The 17099-nt window shown below is 36.9% G+C and overlaps 1 protein-coding gene across 4 annotated transcripts in view; it reads right to left on the minus strand.

The window, feature by feature from the left end:
* Window positions 1–8080, minus strand: part of LOC106056667 (uncharacterized) — a 38226-nt gene extending 30146 nt beyond the window's left edge. Inside the window, exons 1-2 of one of the 4 annotated variants that reach the window (XM_056022054.1) lie at window positions 8043–8080; window positions 6335–6364 (exon numbers count right to left, since the gene is read on the minus strand). The gene's annotated coding sequence lies outside the window, so the exon portion shown is untranslated. Of the gene's footprint in view, window positions 1–6334; window positions 6365–7933 lie in introns of all 4 variants that reach the window. The other 3 variants (XM_056022052.1, XM_056022055.1, XM_056022051.1) reach the window with 3 other exon arrangements.
* Window positions 8081–17099: the final 9019 nt, after the last annotated feature.

Genomic DNA, 17099 nt, shown 5'->3' on the forward strand with positions numbered 1-17099 from the left:
TTGGAACTCTGGCGTGTAGTGTGCAGTGGATGATTTTTCTGCTATTGAGGATGCAAGGCAGTCAGCTATTTCTCTGGGGGACGTGACAGTTTGTCCTTGGTTTTTCAAATGCCCTATTGCATTTGATTCTTTCCCTTTGATTCGCCTTACTGCCTTCCAAACCGCTCTAGCAGAAGTTTTGGCATCCAGACTGCCGACAAAACTTCTCCAGGAATTCCTTTTGGCTGACCGTATGGTTTGTCTAGCCTTTGCTCTAGCTATCCTGAATAGCTTTAGGTTTTCCTGGGAAGGATTCTTTATAAATGCAGCCAGTCGTTTTTTCCTATCACCAATAGCACTTTTGCAAGCTGTATCAAACCATGGTTTGCTAGGCCGTTTTGGATTTGCAGAGGTTAGGGGTACAACTTTCCTGGTTATACTTAGTAGCTTGCTAGCAAAGGTATCAGCTGGGTTCTGTTCATGGAGGATATTTTCTGTGATATCCTCAGAGCATCTTTTTTGGAATTGTTCCCAATCGGCCTTATTCAGTTTCCACCGCTGAGGTCGTCCCAATGAAGGGAGATTGTTAGTAATGATGATTGGGAAGTGATCACTTCCCCGTAGATCATTCTAACTGACCATTTAAAATCGTCCAGAAGTCCGGGGACGCATACGGTGAGGTCAATGCATGTGAATGATCCAGTTCCTGGGTGCAAGTAGGTCGGTGATGCATCATTAAGTATGCATAAATCATGTTGGAGGAAGATATCCTCCAGCATACGACCTCTTGTGTCGGTATTGTTGGATCCCCACATGGTGTTATGGGCATTGAAATCCCCAAGGATTAAATAAGGCCGGGGGAGTTGTTTCAATAGGTCCTCCATGTCTGTTCGGTTTAATGGAGCGCCTGGTGGTAGATACAGGCTGCAGCAAGTGATAACCTTGTGAAGGGTTATCCTAGCTGCTACGGCCTGTAGTGTGGTCTGTAGTTCTACCCTCTCATGGGGGATGCTATCCTTCACAAGGATACAGACTCCACCTGATGCTCTCTCAGCATCCTCAACATTCTTGGTGTAAGCACGGTAGCTTCGGAAGCTGATGCAATCTTTTAGAAATGTTTCCTGTAAGCAGACAGCTACAGGAGTCTCAGAGTCCATCAGTAGCTGCATTTCCTCGTAATTGGCCTTGAGGCCTCTACAATTCCACTGTACAATTCTGGAATCCATGGCTTATTCTAGATGACCTACTTGGAGCTATTTGGCCTTGGGAGGCCCCCGGAGGGGTTTCCCTTTATTCCAGTGACCTTGGTATTTTTATTCTTGGGTTTGGATGGAGAAGAGGACAACCCCCTTTTGGGGGAAGTCTTTCTCTCTGGAGAGGGGAGATCCCTCTGGTTAGAGCGGAGGTTATTTCCTCCTCTCTTACCTCGGGCATCCTCTCCGCTTTGATTTCTCCCCTTAGAGAGTTGGTCAACCTCTAACTCAGTAGAGGTTGGGGTGTCTGGCTGGGTTCTCTGAGGAGAACCTGTGTCAGACATGATATCTCCGGGTTCTCCCGGAGTATTGGTTTTGACATGCTGCTCAGTCTCCATGCTCTCATCAGCGAGCACAGAGAACCTGTTCTTTGGCATGACAACAGGGCTTTCTTGTTTCTTCAGAGGTGTGTTCTTTGGCGGTGTTTTCTTCTGAGTTGGGGGAGGAGGAGGGGGTGGTGGGGTCAATGTGTCCGTCTGTGTGGCTATGGATCTTCCTTTCTTAGCAACAGCCTGGGCGTATGTCTTTGTCAAGCCGAATTGGCCCTTGGGTAGGGCCAGTACAGCCGATTTCGCCTGGCTAAAGGTACATCCGTTTCTTGCCTTGTACTCCTGCACGGCAACCTCCTGTTTCCACACAGGGCAGTCCTTGGAGTAGGCTGAGTGGCCAGCTTGACAGTTTGGGCATTTGAACTGGGCTGTGCAGCCCTTGTCCTCATGACCCTCTCCAGCACATCTGGCACACACAGTGTTCCTCTTACAGACTGCCGCGCCGTGTCCATAACCCTGGCACTTGAAGCACCTCATGGGGTTAGGTATGTAGGGCCTCACTGGAACTCGTAGGTATCCTGCCTTCACATACTCTGGCGGTGTCCTAGTTCCGAATGTGAGGATAATAGTGGCGGTTTTGACCTCCTCACCCTCCCTGCGCCTGGTAATGCGCCGGGCATGGGTGACTCCTTCAATGCCCTCCACTATTTCCTTCTCGGAACATTCCAGTAGGTCCCTAGAGCTGATTACACCTCTGCTGGTGTTCAGACTCTTGTGTGGCATGACTTCCACTTGGAGATCACAGAGTCTTCTGCATCTTAAAAGCCCATCAGAGTGTGTCTTGCTGTCTACTTCTACAAGGAGTTCCATTGTTTTGTGTAGCTTAGACACACTCTTGGGCTCTCCCACTACTGACTTGAGTCCCTTATAGATAATAAAAGGGCTCAACTTGGTCAGGCTTTTTCCCTCCTCTGTGCATCTAACCACCAGAAATGATGGCCAGGTGGCACAGCTTTTTGGGACCTCCTCTTTTTTATCGTCAATTCGTCGTTTCTTGCCCAGACATAGGTCTGGGGCAAGTAGTTTTGTGTGTGTTTTTTTGTCCATATATATTTTGGTTAATTCGGCACCTGTGCTCCCCACCCGCCATCGAGTCCAACAAGGGGACGGGCCATTCGGATGTCCAGAATGAGCCCGCCAGGGCTACACAGGTGCTATACTCAGTCAGCTGCTACATCGGACATGTGTCCGATACAGCAGCTCCCTGATTGACCCTCCAGCCACCGCCCTCCAGCATAGGTCGACGACCTATGCTGGTAGCTCGGCATGACCAGCCGGTTGACCCAGAGCGGGCCATCTGGGTCTCAGGTCTAGGGGAACTTGGAGCCAAAGTATTGTGTTGTTGTGGTTTATCCTCAGATAGCCACCACTCAAACACCAGGATCTCTTTATCCCCCCTTACCCATCGCAGTCCACGGCAAACGGACTGGTCTAGGACGTAGTGAGAATTTAAAGTTAAGGAGACAGTGTGATGATCAATGAAGGCAGACTTAGGAAAAGAGGAGGCAGACACAATGATAGAAAAGAAGTAGGGCACTTTTGAGCTCCAAAAGTGCTAAGGAAAGAGGAGCGCAGTTTAACGTCATGTCTCGGGACGCTAAACTTACAGAGCCCATGTGAAATTAATTATTTCACATTTCTATTATATCCCTCATACATATTAGTATGTCTCACACGCTTTTGAACTTATAGTTCCTTGGATGAGTTTCATTTTGATTAATTATATCAAACCCTTATACTGTATATCGATCCATAGTATTTTACTTTTATCTTATCCTTTAGTATATAATATGCTCATTCCCCATTGTACTATAACTGATTGCTTATCGTCGTAATCAAATTTAATTGATGAATCTTGAGTAGTATCATCCTACATTGTATGATGACACATTTATTGTGGTTATCTTACTTGTATCTTTTTGTTATTGAGTTATATGCATGCTTTGAGATTTTATACTTAATTGTCTTAAATGCCTTATTGGGATTGATACCAATGCCTACATCTGATTGATTGCAAGGTATATGGGAATCCTTGCTCAATGCCTTTAGGAGGTTCCTAATTGTCTGTCTTATCCCCAGCCTGGTTGCTACCCCTGGTTGCTACACACGATTGCTACACCCGACTCCTATAACTACCAGATCTCCAGCTAAGCTGTAACCGGAGCAGACCACACCAGATACCCCCCCCCCCAATTATATACCTGTTAGCAAGAAGGCATTGCCTACTGTCCTTGGCCTTAACATATTGCCCAGTGTCCACAGTGCCTTAACTGCCCAGTATCATCTGCCCAGTACCCGGCCCAAACTGTCCACTGCCCAATAGCTATTGCCTAATGCCGACTGATTAGAGCAACCTTCGCCGCAGAAGATAAACTGGTGTTGAGTTAGCACGGCTCTCTACGAGCTAGAGATCACAGCTGAGAGATCACCCCACTACAACTTAGTCTGCAGCACCAACCCTCTCTACTGCTAAACAGGCAGCGGCCTCACCCTAGAGCCAGTTTGCCTACAGCATAGAGGATATCCCGAGCCGACGTCCTAAGACAGAGCCGGATGACTCATCCTTCTGAGTGCCAGTCCTTCGACCGCCAGAAGACGACCCACGGGCTAACAGCTAAGAAAATAAGTAGCCAGACATAGGAACATTCTTCTCTTCCAATCACTCACCAATTAGCAATCCATGATGAGCAGTTATGTTAGATATTAGCACCTTCGTTTAATTTCTCGATAATAATTTTATTTGATCATTTATCTTTTGTAAACCTTCATTTATTAAATTATATTTATTTATAAACTTATAATATTTGTCTGTTCTTAAGGTTAGTTGCGGTGTGCCTGTACAAAATCTTATATGTGAGCGGGATAAATTAATAAAATTTCCCCCTAGACTTAAATAAACCAGCCAATTATTAACTAATTTAACATCTCGTCACAACCTGTGACCTTTATTTTTCTACACTGATGTGTTATTTCCAGAATGTGACGATAGTGTATACATTATATGACTAGGGTGGTGTGCCATACAATTGTTGAGTGTATCTTTTGTTTATTTTGTATTGAGAGTGAGTTGATGACTATTTATTTACATAGTTGTAACATATGACTAGGGCGGTTTGCCTTACTATTTTTGAATGTGTAACTTTTATTTTGTGTTGAGAAGGCAAGTCGATGGCCATTCATTTACACAATTATTTGACTTTTTTTGTAAATAAACTTTGTATATATGTTTACCTGTGACTTTAAGTCTTGTGTTGCATACATTAGTTTAATTGTATACCTGGAGGTTATACCTAATAACCTAGGCAGTACTAGTAGGGACCAATGTATTTCTGGACGAGCGTGCCAGCACACCTTTAACACTGATCTGTTGATCTAAAATACCTAAATCTAGGTATAATTCTATTTGAATCTTTTTAGCTATACCCGCTAAAAGGTAATGTGAACTGATCATATTGGTTCATGAATCCTCTTTAGGTCACAAGGGTAAAAGACACACGAATTCATTTTTTGATCAGATTTCCGGACACTTTCTAGATTCATACACATAAAACTCTGTCACTTCTCACTTGTATGAAAAGCTTTTCTATTCTTTTCTATTTTATTTTATTTTATTCTACTAATAAAGGTTATTAATAAAGGAAAAAATATTTTTGAATGAGCCGTTAATATTTTTTATGTTGATCTAAGTTGCTATTTTCTTAACCAATGCCCGAATCCATCAAAGAAACCGGCAACTATAAATGAAAAAGTCAGTAACCTATTGAAAAAGTCTATGACCTATTGAAAAAGACGTACCTGAAGTTTAAAAAACAAAATGTGGTGTATTTTTATGAAAATAAAAGGCTAGCATAATTATTTTTAAAACAAAACGGTTCGCTCAGCAAAACACTAAGTAGCCCTTGCACCTAAACTTTCTAAGCCACAGAATATGGTAAAATCAGATTTTCTATACACTCTTCGTATGCGTTGTTCATTATGTCGGAGAACATGTCCCGCAAACCTCATGCGACGCTCTGTCACATCCCCATCAAGTGGTCGACCCCCAGTTCGGCATAGGATTTCTTTGTTTGAGACGTGATTTCTATGACTGACTTTTAAAATCCGTCTCAGCCCTCTTTGTTGAGCCACATTTAGTCTTTTTCAATTTTGGCAGATGATGTCCATGTCTCGCATGCATAAGATAGATCTAGAGTCTTTTAATTTTGTACAAGAGAAAGAGACAAAGAGAGAGAGAGAGAGCAAGGGATAGATCTATTGTCATTTCGATACATTCCAAAGAGATGAAATATACTATAACAATAAATTAAAGCAAATCGATATTATAAAAATATATGTACATTCGCGAAAAATCGCAAGCTTTTTAAAACCTTTGTATTTTATTTTCGGTATTTCCCAACGATTTTTAGCTGCCCCCGTAAGGGGGAAAGTCGCTATAGGGTGTGTGCAAAATGTCCGTATGTCCGTCTGTCACACTCAGATCTCGAAAACTAGAAGAGAAATGAATAATATTTTTTCACCATGCAATGCAGCCTGAAAAGTTTAGGTGCAGCGGCTACTTTTGTTTTCTAAAAGCAAACCGTGAATTTATAAATTAATTATGCAAGCGATTTTTTCATAATAATACACCAATTCTAAAACAATTACTTAAATGTAAGGAAGGTAATGTTACAATATGTTAACAAAGTAGGACAATTTTTTGTGTATTTTCAGTATCACAAAGTCAAATATATTTATAAAATGTACAAGAAATGTTCACAACAAATATATATATACCTGATATAGATGTTTTTTCTGGTCAACTAGCTGTTAAAATTAAAAGAAAACATGTATATTTGTTAATAAAAGGCTAAGAATGTATGTAACTATCACGTACATTTTTTAAAATGGACTTTTTATGCAGCGACTTTCGTGCAGTAGCGTAACCAGTAGAAGCAAAACATGGTACTAATCAGTTTCCTCAAAATTTTTAAATAATCAGATTTTATTTATTTTTTGTTTAGTTCCCATATCAGGATAAAAGACACTTATTTTTGTGCGTTTGATTTGCCGGTCGAACTGTCTGTCACGTTAAGATAACAAAAACAACTCTAAAATCTATTCCGAAACATCTCAAAAGTTTTAAGTATATATAATAGATTGTTCCGGATGTTTTTGTGAAAATAAATCAATGCCAACGAATGATTGTTTGCTATTCTAACTTATATTACATTAATTTCCCCGTTTAAACGTTGCAAAATCACATGATCAATAATATGTTGTTTTTTAATGTAAATAGCATATAAATGCTAAATGAAAATCTGACTTATATTTCATTAACTATAAATTGTCAAATGATTGTTTGAAATCGTATAATTGACTAAATTACACTTATATTCTTAAACAATACGTCACTATAGTTTATTTATAGATATCAAATTGTTCCGTATTTTCCACTTAAAACAAATTTATGTCAAATGACGTTATTTTTTTTAAATATCGACAATAGGTTGTTGAGGATTTAAAAATAAGAAAGTAATTTATTAGAAACGATTATTGAGAATCGGTTTTTATACTTATTTTGCAGTTAATTTTCTTGATAAAACATAACAAAAGTTGTTTAATCGGTAAAGAATGTTCCGGATTTTGATTTGGAAAAGAAATCGACATACATTACTTTAATTTTCTTACAAATCTTCGCCAAAAATTTTCCAAATTTAGTATGAAAAATCTTCTAACGCCAAATAACTGTTAGAAACCCTCTCTTCTAATAAATAAAACAGATAATCTTCTTCTCATTTACGAAAATTGGTTGTTCCGGATTTCTTATAAAAATTTTGTTTAACTTTATTTATGTAAAATTGCACTTTTCTCCTACACTACATTTAATTTCTTAGATAAAACGTTAGAAAATCTAATAATCGTTAATATTATGTTCCGATTTTTAAGGAAAACAACTTCCTAACACAAAAGTATGGTTTGAAAATCTCTCCAGAAGGCTATGGTACATCTAATTTTCATACGAGACCATCCTAAAAATTTAATCAACGGTATTAGATTTATCTGGAATTCTTATTTTCTTTCACTAAATAAAAATCCGGAACAATTTATTGTAGAAACTTAAAACTATTGCGATTTTTTAGAACGGAAATTAAATTTTATTCAGATTTTCAATAGCTTTTAGTCTTTTTTTTTTTCGATATTAACATGACGGACAGACAAAACGCACAAAACATGCGTCTTTAATCATTATATATACATATATTTGGATAAGGAAGGGTTACTGCTAGTTAATTATATAATTAAATTTAAAGATACTAAATTATATAATATATCAGAAATTGATACCGTTGATTAAAAAAAATAATTCATTTAAAAAAAACTGGACATACATACTTGTATTAACTGAGCCGACATTATTCGAAATGATTAGAACATAAGCATTTCTATTCAAATTACTTAGGCACACTAAACTCAAGTAAATATTCAATGTTACAAAACTCACCTCACCTCTGTGAATACTTTGTTGTGAGGTGGTTAGAGATCTGGTTTGCTTGTACTTTAAAATGTCTCAAGTTGTTGCTAAACCTGACAAGTTATCCCAGCGTTTCTCAAACTGTGGGGCACGTTGCCTTAAAGGAGTCACTACTTTCCTTTAATTTTTTTAACGGACAAAAGTTGTGCTGTATTTGTTACATTCATTACTCTACATTTGAATGTTAATGAAGTGAAAATGTACTTCTCACTAATGTTTAAAAAATTTGTAAGAATTTCATGAACTGACATCGTTTCATCGTCTAAATAAGAACTTTTCAAATACCAATACGTTTTCGTGAAAGACATTTACAAGGACGCATTTCCCTACGTCTCGGCTAGAGTGAGCAAGCCATACAATTATAAAGCAGAATGGTCTCATTTATCACGAATTTTGTCTGCTTAAAGATTATAAAGATGCTCTATATGTACCTCGAATTAGTATTTTGTAATGGCCCTTACAGCCTATTTTTTTTTTCACTAAATTTGACATGCGCTTTTTTTAGTCAATCCCGAAAAGACGCTATTAGTTTTTTGTGGTATGTCTGTCCGTCCGTCCCGTATAGATATCGTAAACTAAAAAAGATAATGAAAATTCGACTTCATAATATTTTAGACCATTCAAAGTTCTGATGTCTGATGTTACGGCTACTTTTTTCTTTTCTGAAAACGAATAATCAAATTTTTAAATAAATTATGCAAGCAGTTTTTTTCATAAAAATACACCATCTTACAATTATTCACTATTAATAGTAACAAACATGGAGGCCTTTTAGTAAGGGAGATGACTATTTACCATTTTTTAACACATTTATGCAAACAATTTTAGATTTTTGTCAAAAAAAATATTTTTTTTACAATTGTATATTTAAAAAAAAAAAATTAAAAAGAAAAAATCTATAATCTATATAAGTTGAACATAATTTAAAACAACAATTAATAAATAGTTTTTCATATCATTATGTGAACCGCAGAGCACCTCAATAACCATGAAATAATAAACTAAAGGAATTTTTTTTTTATGGAAATTTTTCTTTGCTATGGCTTTAAATAGGAGATTGACCATTTACAAAACAATTAGATCATTATAAGACATCAGTTAGGCCAGGTTCACATCTAATTTCACTTTCACCTATCCCTTGGTCTGCTGGACCGTTGGGACACCACACATGATCTGCCAACCTTCTTTCTCCATTCTTCTGTCATTTGTATTTGATAGAATTTCATTTTTATATTCTTTCTGAAAATATTGAAACCTGACTTTTTACCTGCCTGGGTGGACCACTTCGGGGGCCGATTTTTTAGTTTGTGTTTTCGCACAAACTGTCTTTGTAACCTTGTTTTTATCATGTTGAATAATGCGCTGTGGAGCAAGGAGAAGATGTTTCTGTAGTTCAGAACGTAGGGAAATGTCTCCAGAAAGCAGACTACAATGTCCGTGGCTGTGGGGCGCGGGAGTAAATTGTTTTGCCTTAAGGGGGGAGGCTTGGCTTGGTGAACGTTTGAGAAACACTGCGTTGACCTGTTAAAGCGCTTTGCACAACAATAACATGTGATTCAAAAGACCCAGAAAACGAAGGTTTTAGCCAAATCTTTTTCTGATTAAGTACCGATAAACACAAACGCAGCAAGTCTCACCCCTCGTACTTTAAAGCTGCTATATCAAAAAATCTAATGACCTTTTTTATCGCTATATTAATAGCTTTTGAAGGGATATGGTGGCTTGCCGATCAAGTCAGAGGGTAATTATAGGCTTGTAGCCGCAATGTCACAAGAAATAAAGCTTGAGCCTGTTGGAGTCTTTTCTCTGCATGTATATTGGCATAAGGAGTTGCTCGTAAAGTCTAACTTTCACCATCAGCTGAGCTCCATCAAGAGCGAATATTTATCTGTGCTCCATAGAAGGATGGGTTTGAAGAATTAAATGATTTCTAGATCTTGATACCAGGAGTTATTTTGACACACTTTGAGCATTGGCTTCCTTCCCTTACAACTACTTATAAGATAGGTAGACGCCTTTACCTATTACATAAAACTACATTAAATTAGGGACATAAGTTTTAACAAAATGTTTATTCTGAGTTGTTGTATTTTCTACAACTTACTATTCTAAACCTGGCAACGATTAGGAAACTGTAGCGCTATACAACTGTGGTGACGACGCTAAAGGTTTAAAAGTGTGTGCGGTCAGCTAGCACGTGTAACACAGGTCAGCTTGGTGATTATTGTCAACTTTGTCAAAGGGCAAGGGACAGTACTGGTATGAGCTCTGAACTAGAGATGGGAAACGAACCGAACCCGAACCGAACGAACCGAACTCGAACCTCACTTATGACCGAACCGAACCCGAACTTTGAAACTGCTTGGTACGAACCGAACCGAACGAACCCTCCTTATCTTAACCGAACTAATGTTGCAATTTGTTCATCCTTTTTTTTTTATTATTTTTGGTTTAAAATAATAAAAAAAAATTACTTAAATATTTTATTTAAATTCTAATGATTCCATTATACGTTGAAAACTTGGGAGGGGGGGGGGGTATTTTGAAAACTTTAAAAAAAAAAAAAAGGGCGCGCTGGGGTTCCCATGGGTTTTTCCGTATGTGCCGACTCCGCCCTGGCCTTGAATTTTCGCGGGCTGTTTGCAATATTGGTTTTGAGTTGAATAAGCGCCCTCTAATTAGATCTAGATCTAGACTAGTTCCTAGTAAGTATAAAGTCAACATTAAAATATTGTCACTTTTATTTGAGATGGCTGTTAGTTGAGAGTAGAATATTTTTTGCTGATTATAGAGTGTAGATATAAATCTACAATAAGTTCATTTGTGTTCTAGTTTAAAATAAATTTTAATTATCTTCTATTAAGTGAATTATTTTTACAAAATTGTGAAGTATTCCATATTGGAATATTATCAGTGGCGTAGCAAGGGTGGGGGAGGAGGGGGAGAAATGGAAAATCTCCCCGGGCCCCCACTTGAGGGGGACCCAAATGAGTGTTTTTTTTTTACAATATTCAATATTACGCAAAATGCAGGGGGCCCCCCAAAGAGGTCCAGCCCCTCCCGGGCCCCCAAATGATGAAAAATTCCTAGCAATGCCCCTGAATATTTTTACTATTATTTTGTTTTGCATTATTGATCATCAGTATTTTTAATGCAGCGTTTCTCAAACTTTGGGTCCTCCCTCGTGGGTGGGGATGGCGAGTACCTTGAATTGGGGGATGGGGAGACGCAACTTCCTGACAAAAACGGGTGTCATAGAGTGGGTGTGTGTGTGTGTGGTGTCTGGTGGCGATAAGAAGAGGTTAAGCGACTGATTTGTGTTTATGCATTGAGTATGATGAAATTAGCGTAATGCAAATGTGAAACGGCAGACAATCTTGAGACATGAAAGAGTAAAGACGTTGTTTTGTGGTGACCTAGATTTCGTTTAAATATCAGTATATTTCATTAATATTACATCTCTATCAAAAGTTAAATATGTGAATATTGTAATAACAGTTAGGCTATATTGAGTTGTTCACATAAGAACTTTATTTTAAAGTTTATATGTTACTAGACATATGTTACCCGCGACCCGCGGGTCTTTATTTGCGCATTACTTTCGATATAGTCACTGAGAGTGTTTTGTAAGCAATTAAACGAAATAATAATGTAATAAGTAAAGCGAATGTGTCAATGTAAAAATAGTGTGAATAATGCTATCAAATCAAAATAGCTAATAGGCTTAAATCCATTTTTTTTAATTAAAACATTTCTTTTAAATAATCTAGTGGATTGGATTTAGATGTATGTTAAACGTAGCTAATAATCCTTTCACGTTATTTCAGTTTCGCTACGAAAATAAAATTAGTTTTGCGAAAATGGTTTACCCAAAGTCGATACATTCTTATCTATTAAAAACAAAAAGAGCGATAGCTTTGTTAAATAAATGGGATTATAAAGTGAACAATTAAACGAAATAATTTTTAGTACGCGATTCATGAATGAACATAGATCTAGGCCTATCTCAACTCGGCTTCGCAGCTTTCGTAAACGAATGTAACTTTAGAAAACCAATTTTGAATGTTTATTTGATCAAAATATGAAATGAATGGACTTTAATTAATATATTTATGTGTTAAAGTATTAAACTATCTGTGCGAAGAGAAGTTTTATCATCTTAGAGTTGGATTAGAGTTTTAGATCTAGGGATGGGATTATAAAGTAAACAATTAAACGAAATAATTTTTAGTACGCGATTCATGAATGAATATAGATCTAGGCCTATCTCAACTCGGCTTCGCAGCTTTCGTAAACGAATGTAGCTTTAGAAAACCAAATTTGAATGTTTATTTGATCAAAATATGAAATGAATGGACTTTAATTAATATGTTTATGTGTTAAAGTATAAAACTATCTGTGCGAAGAGAAGTTTTATCATCTTAGAGTTGAATTAGAGTTTTAGATCTAGGGATGGGATTATAAAGTAAACAATTAAACGAAATAATTTTTAGTACGCGATTCATGAATGAATATAGATCTAGGCCTATCTCAACTCGGCTTCGCAGCTTTCGTAAACGAATGTAACTTTAGAAAACCAATTTTGAATGTTTATTTGATCAAAATATGAAATGAATGGACTTTAATTAATATATTTATGTGTTAAAGTATTAAACTATCTGTGCGAAGAGAAGTTTTATCATCTTAGAGTTGGATTAGAGTTTTAGATCTAGGGATGGGATTATAAAGTAAACAATTAAACGAAATAATTTTTAGTACGCGATTCATGAATGAATATAGATCTAGGCCTATCTCAACTCGGCTTCGCAGCTTTCGTAAACGAATGTAGCTTTAGAAAACCAAATTTGAATGTTTATTTGATCAAAATATGAAATGAATGGACTTTAATTAATATGTTTATGTGTTAAAGTATAAAACTATCTGTGCGAAGAGAAGTTTTATCATCTTAGAGTTGAATTAGAGTTTTAGATCTAGGGATGGGATTATAAAGTAAACAATTAAACGAAATAATTTTTAGTACGCGATTCATGAATGAATATAGATCTAGGCCTATCTCAACTCGGCTTCGCAGCTTTCGTAAACGAATGTAGGCCTAGCTTTAGAAAACCAAATTTGAATGTTTATTTGATCAAAATATGAAATGAATGGACTTTAATTAATATATTTATGTGTTTAAGTATAAAACTATCTGTGCGAAGAGAAGTTTTATCATCTTAGAGTTGAATTAGAGTTTTAGATCTAGGGATGGGATTATAAAGTAAACAATTAAACGAATTAATTTTTAGTACGCGATTCATTACGGTATTGTCTAATGAAAGAATGTTCGTCAGGAAATCTGTAGTCACAGATGTCAGGAACTAATTTTTGTAAAAAATGCTTTTGAAACACAAAATTGAAGGTTAATTTTATTATATAATGAAATCAATGGATCTTCTTTTGTATTTTCATGTGTTAAGGTAAAAAACTATCTGCGCAAAGTGTATTTCTTAAAATTAGATCTAGGTCTAAATCCTTTCTATCTTTTCTCATGTCAACATTGTAGACATGGCCTAGATCCATAAAATACTATAGATGTAATAGAGTCGGACAACTTTATTTTTTTTGAGGGTCTTAAGTTTGTTTTGGGGCTACAATACATACACTACGGTCTAAGTTGGTACCCAAGGAACACTCCTGCCTAGTTTTATCAAGATTGGTCAAGCGGTTTTGATGTCTATAAGTAACATACATACATACATACACCACACATTCTACTTTATAATATAGATTATAAGGCTTGTCTTCGAGTCCGAAGATTAGTGAGGAATGTTTTTCCCATGGCTGCGCAGTCCCAGATGTGACCTACATATTTTGCTACATCTAGGGCAAGCATAACCACTGTCTGCAGGTGGTCCATTTAGTTTTTCTTTTCTCGTCTGCGTTTGTCCTCGGCAGCGGATTTTCTTTTGTTCTCAAATGTGTATACCGCGGCCTTCGGGAGTGAACTCCAACTGACTCGTTCTGAGGCCGCATGTAACCAGGTGCTCTCTTCTATGTCAGCTAAGCAAAGTTGACTCCTAAGCTGGTCTTTGAAGCGTTTCTGTGGGGCGCCTCTGTTATGGCGGGATACGTGCCTTGCCCAGCGTAACTGACGGACCATAAGAAGTCCCTCTATATTATCCTTACCGGTAAAAATATAAAACGCCTTTATTGGTTCAATTGTACTAGCTGTTTGTAAGCGACAAACCAACGACCAACTAACAAGGAGAGGGGGCGTCGAAAAAAAAGTTTTATTTTTAGTCTAACTTATCTGAATATTAGTATAATTACATGTTTAAAAATTAAAATATATTAAGTAGGAGATGTCATTTTATCTTCTAATAAGACCTTGTCAGCTGTGGACTGCTTTTTGCGAGGTGCGTATGCACAATATGGGTCAAAACGTTTTGAAGAAAACATTTTAAAACATCTCCGCTATTGAGATTCTTCTGCATTTTTTGTCTCAGAATAGTCGAATTTCTTCCGTATATTGCAATTTATTATAGTGACGACTTATGTGTGAAAAAAAATCCTCGATAGAGACGTCTTTACACGAAAAATATTTGTTTATTTATTATGGTGAATAGTGCGTTCTGAAAGAAAGCACATCGATATTAGCCTTTAAAAAAAATATCTCTTCTTACTAAGAGAAAAAGGTTAGAATACGCTTAGCGCCGAGTCATGCCCAGAATTAAACCACTTGCCGACTTGAGCAAAAACCTGCCGCATCTTTAGTTCTATCCCCATTAACAAATTTTTACAATGCTTAAAATGTATGTAGGCAACATTATTTTTGGAAAATGTATTGCCCATAGGCCTATTATATGTTGCAAAGTATTTGTTTTATGTAAAAAAATAAACTTAAAGTGTTTTATCTGATAAATTGTATTAAACCTTATAACTTAATTTTGCTATTACATAATTTCATAACATCAAACCGAGCCGAACCCGAACTTTAGACCTGACCGAACCGAACCAAACCCGAACTATACTCGTCATCGAACCGAACCGAACTCGAACTTAAATCTGACCGAACCGAACCCGAACTTTAAAAGTTGGGTTCGATTCCCATCACTACTCTGAACTGTCCGAGTGTAAACAGTGATATGGTCATGTGATCGGGGCCCAGATATAGAGACAGTGTGTAAGAGAGGCAGTTCAATTCAGCACAGCGGGCCAGTCCGGTACTGTTAGTCCTCATTGAAGTCAGTCCTCGATTACGAGTCCAGGATAGGACAGACAGACTAGTACAGTTTAGTACAGCAGTACGGTGATGTAAGTAGAACATTTGTAGTCAGTGTATTGTCTTGCCAATTTTGTTGTTAATTATTAAACGACCACATTAATTTGGAACTCTTGTTGTCAAGTTCTTGAGTTGGTTGTTGTGTTGAACAATGTTTACAGAGCCTGATAGAGAAGCACGTAACAGAACTTTTCTTTAACAGTTCTTGCGAATGTTAAACTCATTGGATTGGACATGAATACTTCTAAAATGCGAGATTTAAATAAACTAACTCTGATTTTGACAGTATTGCTCAATAAATTCTATTCTAAAAGTAAAAAGTAAATAAATAAAGGTTTCATCAGGGTTGGTGTTACCCGATGGCGTAAATCACAGTGTCTGTCCAGATTCATAATTTAAATAAATAGAGGTTTCATCAGGGTTGGTGTTACCCGATGGAGTCAATCACAGTGTCTGTCCAGATTCATAATTTAAATAAATAGAGGTTTCATCAGGGCTGGTGTTACTCGATGAAGTAAATCACAGTGTCTGTCCAGATTCATAATTTAAATAAATAGAGGTTTCATCAGGGATGGTGTTACCCGATGGAGTAAATCACAGTGTCTGTCCAGATTCATAATTTAAATAAATAGAGGTTTCATCAAGGCTGGTGTTACTCAATGGAGTAAATCACAGTGTCTGTCCAGATTCATAATTTAAATAAATAGGTTTTATCAGGGCTGGTGTTACCCGATGGAGTAAATCACAGTGTCTGTCCAGATTCATAATTTAAATAAATAGGTTTCATCAGGGTTGGTGTTACCCGATGGGGTAAATCACAGTGTCTGTCCAGATTCATAATTTAAATAAATAGGTTTCATCAGGGCTGGTGTTACCCGATGGAGTCAATCACAGTGTCTGTCCAGATTCATAATTTAAATAAATAGGTTTCATCAGGGCTGGTGTTACCCGATGGAGTAAATCACAGTGTCTGTCCAGATTCATAATTTAAATAAATAGAGGTTTCATCAGGGCTGGTGTTACCTGATGGAGTAAATCACAGTGTCTGTCCAGATTCATAATTTAAATAAATAGAGGTTTCATCAGGGTTACTGTTACCCGATGGAGTAAATCACAGTGTCTGTCCAGATTCATAATTTAAATAAATAGAGGTTTCATCAGGGCTGGTGTTACCCGATGGGGTAAATCACAGTGTCTGTCCAGATTCATAATTTAAATAAATAGAGGTTTCATCAGGGCTGGTGTTACTCGATGGAATAAATCACAGTGTCTGTCCAGATTCATAATTTAAATAAATAGAGGTTTCATCAGGGTTGGTGTTACCCGATGGAGTAAATCACAGTGTCTGTCCAGATTCATAATTTAAATAAATAGGTTTTATCAGGGCTTGTGTTACTCAATGGAGTAAATCACAGTGTCTGTTCAGATTCATAATTTAAATAAATAGAGGTTTCATCAGGGTTGGTGTTACTCGATGGAATAAATCACAGTGTCTGTCCAGATTCATAATTTAAATAAATAGAGGTTTCATCAGGGTTGGTGTTACCCGATGGAGTAAATCACAGTGTCTGTCCAGATTCATAATTTAAATAAATAGGTTTTATCAGGGCTTGTGTTACTCAATGGAGTAAATCACAGTGTCTGTCCAGATTCATAATTTAAATAAATAGAGGTTTCATCAGGGCTTGTGTTACTCAATGGAGTAAATCACAGTGTCTGTCCAGATTCATAATTTAAATAAATAGAGGTTTCATCAGGGTTGATGT

Source organism: Biomphalaria glabrata, chromosome 2, assembly GCF_947242115.1.
Source record: "Biomphalaria glabrata chromosome 2, xgBioGlab47.1, whole genome shotgun sequence".
NCBI classification, from domain to species: domain Eukaryota; kingdom Metazoa; phylum Mollusca; class Gastropoda; family Planorbidae; genus Biomphalaria; species Biomphalaria glabrata.